Here is a 9195-nt window from a genome sequence, read left to right as displayed (position 1 = left end):
TACAATAAATTCAGCAATTTTCTCCACCGTTAATGGTCAACCATGAGGAAATCATTAATCAGTAGTTGAAGAAGAGACCAAGAGAGCAAACCTAAATGCGCATAAGAAATCGTAAAGGAAAAGCCATTTTGGCCACCGGCATAGAAAGGCTTTTGTGTGGTGTTCCTCTGTGTGTAGTTGGAGACCACAAGGGTCCACGTCCACGATAGTGGTCAGATGATTTATTTGCGCCGATGATTGCAACAAATCGGATTTTATGCTTCTGCAACGTTGTTGGTCGTCTTCGTGGTTCAAGCAAAGACTGCACTCGATATAAAAAAGATACACTCGAATCGATGATGATAGATACAACTAAATCAAGGACTGCAAATGACTTTTGAATGGGCTGCTGCTTGTGGAAGTGATGTCAATTGCTTGAACTCGAGTTAGATAAAGAGTGAAGTGTGGTTTGACCACTTCTTGGTTATTTTTTTGCTTGGTTTGATCTTTCATCATATGAAGCTAGCTCAGAAGATTGAATCCTTATTAATAGGCGTTGTGGAATGAGAGAGACGTAAAGAGGTTTTTTCTCGAATTGATGTGTTTTTAATCGGATTTTATTATAAATGGCTGCGCTTGAAGGCTAGAAAGACTTTAGTAGAAAAATAATTGGATGTCTTTTATTAAAAGAAAGAAGGTAGGAAGTGATAATATTCTCCGTTTAGGCATTTTATATATAAAACTGAGTTAAAATAGAAAAAAAAAGTATTTGTGCAATTCACACGTGGTAGAAGTGAAACCTTCAAAAATCATTTTTCTGGAAAAAAAATTACATCGTTAAAAAGCTTATACAAATTTTCATAAAGAATAAATCCATACCTAAATTTTTACAATGCACAAGAAGTATAAAAATAATTTATTCCAAACAATCATTTTTCATCAAAAAACAAAAAAAAAAATAATCTTTTCTTTCTTCTAACACCATTAAATCCACTTTTTTAAATGATAACCTATAATAAATCTTAAATCATTTGAAAGCTTATTATTTCACCTTTTATATGCAGCTTCAATCATATTTCTACGATGCGCGCAAAAAAAGTTAGAATTTTTTAAAGCCAACCATGTCAAAATTTGAAACTGAGATTACGGTACTTCCTACAGTGGTGGCTGGTCATCGGTAACAGATCTCCACAGTTATGATCAATTGATTTTTCATTTCGCTTTATCGTTTCATCGTGTTTCAAATCACTACGATACTAAAGAAGTTTTCACTTCAAAAATTATTAAACAACAACCGCAACATTAATTCTTTTCTTACAACTCCTGAAAAAAACACCCTTTGATCTTATAGGTTATTTGAATTAAATTTTTTAAGTACAAAATTATTTAAAAATGAAAATAAAAATTTAAAATTCAAAATGCAAAATGTAAAATGCAAATTCAAAAATGCAAAATGCAAAATGCAAATGCAAAATGCAAAATGCAAAATTGAAAATTGAAAATTGAAAATTGAAAATTGAAAATTGAAGATTGAAAATTGAAAATGCAAAATGCAAAATGCAAAATGTAAAATGCAAACTAGAAAATCAAAATGCGAAATACAAAATGCAAAATCCAAAATGTAAAATTTAGAACGTAAAATGCAAAATGCAAATTGCAAAATGCAAGATGCAATGTGCAAATTGCAAAATGTAAAATGTAAATGCAAAATGAAAAATGCAAAATGAAAAATGAAAAATGAAAAATGCAAAATGCAAAATGCAAAGTACAAAATGCAAAATGCAAGATGCAAGATGCAAGATGCAAGATGCAAAATGCAAAATGCAAAATGCAAAATGCAAAATGTAAAATGCAAAATTCAAAATGCAAAATGCAAGATGCAAGATGCAAAATGCAAAATGCAAAATGCAAAATGTAAAATGCAAAATGCAAAATGTAAATGCAAATTGCAAATGCAAAAGACAACATATTTAACCTCTAGTGATTACCCGTTGCTAAGTGGTCGCTATTTTCTCATTCCACAGAATCAACTTTTTCATAATATATACTCCAGATAGTGAATTTTAAGAAAAAAACAGATAAAACACTTTCTTTCCATATTTTTATTTTTTTTTTTTAATACAGACAATTGTTGCAAAACATAAATGTACACCATTCCCTTGCGATGCATATCGAGCTCTAGCCAGTTCAGTGTAGTGTTCAACAAGAACGGATCCGATAACTACAAAAGCGGAAACGGAAAAACCTGTTTGCTTTTTGGTTCATATGACGAAGTGAAAGGTATTGTAGTCGAGTCACCTACACCATCAACCTACACCTCCTTCAAACAAAAATAAAGGATATTACTTTTTAATGAGGACATGTAAGAGATTTTTTTTTTTTATATTTTCATTTTTATCCTCGTTCCTTCTTATAGAGTCCTCTGGTGTGTCCTGCCTGCATCTGTGACTGATATGTACCTATGTTGGCAAGCGCATATAATTCTGTCTATGTTTGTCTGAATAATTCAACATAGGGACAACGACAACATAACTTTCCACAGACATTTTTTATTTATTCTATTTTTTTTGACTTTATTTGTTCATGAGGAAAAGTAATATCGACAAAATTTCCGCCTTCAATGGATTTATATAAAAGTTTTTTAAATCCCATTCGATGGTCCCAAAAACGCTCGCTCTGGCTGGCTTTCTGGCTGACTCTGACTGAGTTATAGGATGAAAATTTTTAAAAGTGGTTGTGGAATGGAGATTGAAGTGGTTTTTATTACTTTGTGTTTATTTGCTGTTGAACATTTTTTGATCAACTTTAATGTTTGCAAAACGACAAAACTTGATGCAACTTTGGTACCTACAAGCTATACGACTGACGACTATGAGTAAATATAAAGACCATGAAGAATAGCTTTTGTATGGATTGGTTTGCTATTGTCGGGAATCGATATTGTTTTGGCGTATAGGTACTAACTTATGCATTAGTGTGTGTTAAAAGTATGAAGTCAAGTACCTGCAACATTGTAAATGTGAAATTTAAAGAGGATTTAATTTTGAACTTATATCCAGAATGCCAGTGTTGCAAAAAGTTTGAGGGAATATTTTATTGAAGATTTTTGCTGCAAAAATTCAGCAACAGTGCAAACAAAATAAGTTTTCAGTTAAACTTAAAGTTAGTCAGAGTTTGAAGTTGAAGAACTGAGTTTATAATTTTAGTTTTTTTTATTTTTTTTTTTTTTTCATTTTATGTCAAAGAGAATAGAGTATTTATGTAAATTTTTTTGTGGTAATTTGAAGAATTTTGGGCAGAGTTAACACAGAGTGCACGCAGTTGTGCATTTGGTGCTCTTTGACGACAAAATTCTTTTGCACGGTCATTTCTTGACGAAATGTCATGAAGAACATTTGTTTGGAAAATACAAAAAAGGTGCCAATTTTTCTTTTTTAATTTAAAATGGCGGCACCAAAATGCAGCCAGAATAAGCCTTTAAATAGAATGTTCTTTTTAAAAACAGTATTTAAGCTGGAAATTTGGCTAAATTCATAGCAAAAATGTGTTAGCTTCGATTCAAGATTCATATTTCATAAAAAATTAAAAAAAAAAAATGAAAAAACAGCCCAAAAAGTAACAATTTAATGAAACACACTTTAATTAAAGCATGTCTCATGGGACATGTCTCACGGGAAATATCTCATGGGACATGTCTCATGGGACATGTCTCATGGGAGCTAATAGATTTAAATATTTTAAATTCAAATCCGAAGTCGAAAAAAATCTATGAAGTCAAGTTTTTGAGGTATAAGAAGGTTTTAAATGAATTTTTATCTACGAAACGTGACTTCATAGATTTTTTCGACTTTGAATTTGAATTTAGATTATCTATAAAAAAAAATGAGAAGAGTAATATAAATTCGGTTTAACCCTCTACTGCATACGAAGCCAAATATGGTTTTGTCTATTTGTATGCACTTTTCTCTTCTCTCTCACAAAAAAAATGGTAAAGATTCAATACAATCCTCTTCTTTGTATTTCTGAGAACCCATAAGGATAGTTTTTTCGTGTGTCCGACACAAAATAAAGGTGTATTTTATGATCACAGGTGAGTCGATCAGTTGTGTGCATTGAAATCGAAAGTGTAGAATATTTTCATACTTTAAGTGTTAATTACTGCGTTTGTTTGGAAAGAAAAGTGGAATTAAAAATGTATTTTTGATGGATTGTCTTATTATGTATGCTATGAACCAATTTTTATTGAAAAAACAAATGATTGGCCTGGTCTTATGAGGGCAAAAAGTACGGAAGCCATATTTGGCTTCGTATGCATTAAGGGGTTTTAAATCTACAAAATTTGTTAAATTTTTTTGTTGTAAATTTTGTTCCTTTACATTTTTACTTTGCTTGGAAGCTATGTTTTACTTCAGAAATGGAGCCCCTTCGCTTTTAGAGACATTTTTTTAATGTTAACCCCATTTCCAGGGGCGTAACCACAAAAAATTTAGGTGGAGGGAGGCTCACCTATAATATTTTTCAATCATTTTATTACTTTTTAGTTTTTTTAAAATCTGGGAGTGGGTGAAAATGTTGGAGCAAGACTTACTTCGACAGTGGAAAGAATGTGAACCAGAAAAAATATATGTAACTGAAAAAACAAATTGCTTTTCTCGGTTCCATGGCTTAAAATGAGCCAAATTTAAAGTAATTCTTAACCTTTTGTAATGCAATGTATTTATTTTACTTTATTTTGTTTTTAAATGATAAATATTTATCTTTTTATAATTTTAATTTTATTCTTTACCTAATCTGAATAAATAAAATTAGTAAAATTTCTTACCCCTTAATGCATACGAAGCCAAATTTGGCTTATAAACAAATTTTTTAAATTAATTAATTTAAACAAATTTTTTTAATGTAAACCGTTTTGAAACAACCCAAAAAACCCATGTAAAGCATTTTTTAATTTTTTCGTCCGCTAATATTAATTCATGCAGTAGAGGGTTAACGAAAAAATAAATATTAGAAGAGGTTTGTGTATTTTCATACTTGCAGGCAGCTGCTTGTGTAATCAATTTATATTGAGGAATTTGAATGAACAACAACAACTTGTGTGTGTTACCACCAAGTTTATAGGCTGGAGTTATAGCTATTTCACGGGGACCAACCCGATCATCAGACTCCTTTCAGTGGTGCTAAGCCGCTTATGTTCAATTGATTTTGAAAATTGCCCGAGCTGGGCTTGAACTCACGACCTAGCGGTTGGGAGGCCGACGCAAATAAATTGTTCGTTTTATTGAACATTGAAATTTTTCATTATACCGTCATTAAACCGTCACAGGGTGACCAATTTTTCGATTGTTTTTTTGAATGCCCATAACTCCCGAAATATATGGCTGTGATTTTTTTTTATTATTTTTCTGATAACTGTCACCACCTACCCTATCTACCGTTTTCGTTTCGACGTTAACTTTTGGGACACCCTGTATAAGATATCTAAAAGTGTGTTTTACTAATTTGGTACTTTTTGGAGCAACAAAGGCAACACTGTGGGCCGTAGCATCGCTACATAGACACAGCTTTTTGAGAGCTAAACCACAGTGCGTTGCGTATATTTTATTAAAAAAAAAAACAATTCTATTCAAAATATACAGACAGATATTTCTTATCAATTTGAAGTGTAAAATGTAAAAAAAATTTAAAAAAAAAGTTTTTGATTCTTCGATTTTTTTTTAAATTGCTTTTTTTCAAAACTCAACCAGAATGTTTGATATCCAATACCTAGTTATTTAAGATATACCTAATTATACTTTAAACTACAAGAGCAAGTACGTCCGACTCGACCGTGCCATTTATTTTCTTTAAAAATTAAATTTCTATTTTTATTTGGGTACCTATTTTATTAAAGAAGAAAGCCCCAGCCATTTAAGTAGAAACCATTAATTAGGCTTTAAAAAGCATAAAAAAAACTGCTGACTCTGCAGTCAGTAAATGACAATAAATTTTCCAAAATTAAAATTAGTTTTCAGTTTGCAAAATAAAAAAAAAATTAATCCCACGAGTTTAATCCATGGTGAAAACTGAATTTGAACCATTATTTTCCAAGTGTTTCCGTGGTGTAGCGGTTATCACATCTGCCTAACACGCAGAAGGCCCCCGGTTCGATCCCGGGCGGAAACAATTTTTTTTTGTTTGTTTGTTTTTTTTTTTTTATAAATTGAATAACATCACATAACAAGTAGGTACCTATTTCAGATGAATACATTTTCTTTTTTCATAGTTCATCATGAGGTCACTTAGCCTACAACTATGGGCCGAAAAAGACGCTTTCAACCATATCTTACTTATTTAATTACGATAAGTAGTTTCGAAGTTATAGTAGAACAAACATGGTAAATGGTCAAGCACATAGCCATTCTTTATGCTTTGCAGTAGTCGAAATAATTAATTTGTAAAAAATAAAAAAATAAAAAAAAAGTTATCTGTTTCCGCCCGGGATCGAACCGGGGGCCTTCTGCGTGTTAGGCAGATGTGATAACCGCTACACCACGGAAACATATAACTAACGGTACTTTCAATAAAAACTTGACCACCATTCAATAATTTCAATCATAAAATTAGACCAATGTTGATTTAAATGTAATTCCATAGAATTGTACGTATACATTCACTTATTGATTCAACAAACAGGCTTAACAAGTAATAACGAGAGCAGTTATTCAAATGAGTTTGCCCCTTGATCTTATATGTTTTGTTGGCCTGGCTATTATGTGTACCGAGTGTCTGCTACTGACAATAATCACGCGTCATCGATAAAATCATTTTTGTATTTTTATTTTGACGACAAAAAAACCAAAACAAACCTGATAACTTTTTTTTTGCTTTGAAATTCAAACCACGACATATTCAAGAAGTGTCTCTGTCTCTCTTTCTCCCCATTTTGTCTGACAGACAGAAAAATAAACGAACAAAATCTTAATCTTTTTGAAATTGCAAACAAAACATTCAACACGACAGCCAACATAATAATTTATTGCATAATCATTTCCCACTGGACAATGGCCAAACATATCCATTCAATTCGCAGTCCGTCCGTAAGTCGGCTTCATCGTCGTCGACAAGATCAGTGATCATGTGGTGCCCACTTAAAACTTAGGCCTGTGACCAGAGAGCAAAGACTTCTGAATCATATTTGGAGCAACTCAATGACAGCTTACGACCGACAACGACGACGGGACGTCCAAAACCGCCGCCGCCGACAACGAAAACGCACGGTTTTGCATTCACATGAGAATAATTTTGTGAATACAATCCAATTAGTGTAATTCCCAGCGATTGTTAAATATCGATCGGCATCGGCGAGCTAAAAAAAAAAGAGGTTGCAACTTGCAAGTCGTCGCAACGATCAATCGTTTACAATTTACCAGTAATTCGCAAGAGGGTTTGCGATAATCGCTCTCTTTCTATTCTTTTTTCGGTTTTTGTAACTAAATAGGCTGGAATTGGCCAGCTTAACTGGTTTTAGGGATAAGGCTTTAATCTTGATATTGTATTTTAAGGCACAATGATCGATTGAGATCAGTCGCAGAGTCGGTCAGGAAATTAAGTTGATCGACTTCACTTTAGATTGTAATGATCTTGCAATTTTGCGAAAAGCGCTTCGGTTCGACGCGAATGGGTCCCTAAAAGACTTGTTATCGACTCGGCGGCGTTAGATAATTAATCTCAATTGATCTTGCAGTGAACACGGTACAGAGATGTTGATCGTTAGTCAGGTCGTTTAGACTTTTCGATCTTGCGATGCGATTTGAAAAGCGTCTATTAAGTCTCCATTGCTAATGGTTCCATGATATTACTTTGAAAGTTTATGATTCTCTTTCAAAGTTAACTTACATTCACATAATTTGTAGCTCATTTTGATATGTTCTTCGAAATAGCGTGACGAAGAATTTCAACCTCATATTGAAGGTATAAAGGTAAGGTATCTTTCTTTAACTTATGCATTCTGGTGGGCTCCAGAAAGCCATTACAAAGTTATGTTCTTGACCGTTATACAAGTACCTAAATAGTTTATTTTTTTTATGGACTTGGCGATGAATAATGTTGGAGGTTTTTTTTTTTTGGGAAAAACATGACTACAGGTCCACGGAAGGGATTAAGCAATGGAGCACGTAACTTTGCGTGTTTGGTATTAAAATTTACGGTATATTTTCTGAAAAGAAGACGAAAAAACAAGTGATTATGGTTAAACAGGATAGAATGAAGCCGTGAAGATGTTATAAGATATTACAAAACATACAATGATACAATTGATTTTAAGACTTTAAGGAGATATCAGATATTTAACAAAAATATGCAATAAAGATGTACCTACGTGTACGTACAATTTAATAAGTGAGGTGGTAGTTACATAGGACTATAAGGAAGTGAATTTTAATAATGAAGATAATAATGAAATTTTGAAGATTTTTCTCATTGATATATAGAACTAAAAGAATCGTCGTTAGAAAAATTACAATATTATATTAATTTATCGGGTAAGGAATAAATAAATAATTCTTAACATTATAGGTACAAAATATTTTTTAATGCCATTTAATATTTTTTTTTAAATTGTTGGATCCGTTTAAAAAAAATGTTTTCCAATAAAAAAAAGTCTTAAAACATTAAAAATTAAAGCACCACTGGGTTTTACGTAGGTACTTGCTCTAATGCTAAAAACTGCTTTTAATGATATTTTTTATAGCGTTAATGAAAGAATAATTTAAATTTAATTTTATCATTTATTTTATAAAAAAAAGTTTGAATTAATTTTTTTTTTTAAACAGCTTTATCAACCAATTTAAATTTCTAAATTTCAATTTAAATTCTTGTTCAACAAATAACAATAATAATTAATTTATCGGAGCCGTTTCATAAAAACATAATTTTTTGTAAGCACATGCACGAACATGTATGCAAACATTTTTGAAATAAAAAAATAAAAAAAAAAATGGCATGTCGTTTTGAATAAGTTTTTTTCACATAATAAGCATTCAGAGGGCTTGGGGCACCTCAAAATGAAATTATTTAAAAATTTTAAATATAAAGTTTTGTTCGTTTATAAATGGCGCAACTTTTTATTATTATGCCGATTCGAAAATAAAAAACAAAAATAAAATCACTCCACTTTAAAGTCCAGCCACGTAAAAACAGAAAATAAAGAGGTTTTTTAGAAAACCTCGAAAATGACAA

The 9195-nt window shown here is 31.5% G+C and overlaps 2 non-coding genes across 2 annotated transcripts; one reads left to right on the top strand and one right to left on the bottom strand.

Moving 5' to 3' along the window:
• Positions 1–6068: 6068 nt before the first annotated feature.
• On the top strand, positions 6069–6141 carry Trnav-aac (transfer RNA valine (anticodon AAC)). Its single transcript has one exon. It is a non-coding gene; the product is annotated as a tRNA-Val (tRNA).
• Positions 6142–6444: 303 nt separating this feature from the next.
• Positions 6445–6517, bottom strand: Trnav-aac (transfer RNA valine (anticodon AAC)). The gene has a single exon. It is a non-coding gene; the product is annotated as a tRNA-Val (tRNA).
• Between the last annotated feature and the right edge of the window lie 2678 nt (positions 6518–9195).

The sequence above is a fragment of the Episyrphus balteatus genome, chromosome 1 (genome assembly GCF_945859705.1).
Source record: "Episyrphus balteatus chromosome 1, idEpiBalt1.1, whole genome shotgun sequence".
Taxonomy (NCBI): Eukaryota; Metazoa; Arthropoda; class Insecta; order Diptera; family Syrphidae; genus Episyrphus; species Episyrphus balteatus.
The sequence above is the reverse complement of the archived record's forward strand: the minus strand, read 5'-3'. Positions and strand labels throughout refer to the sequence as shown.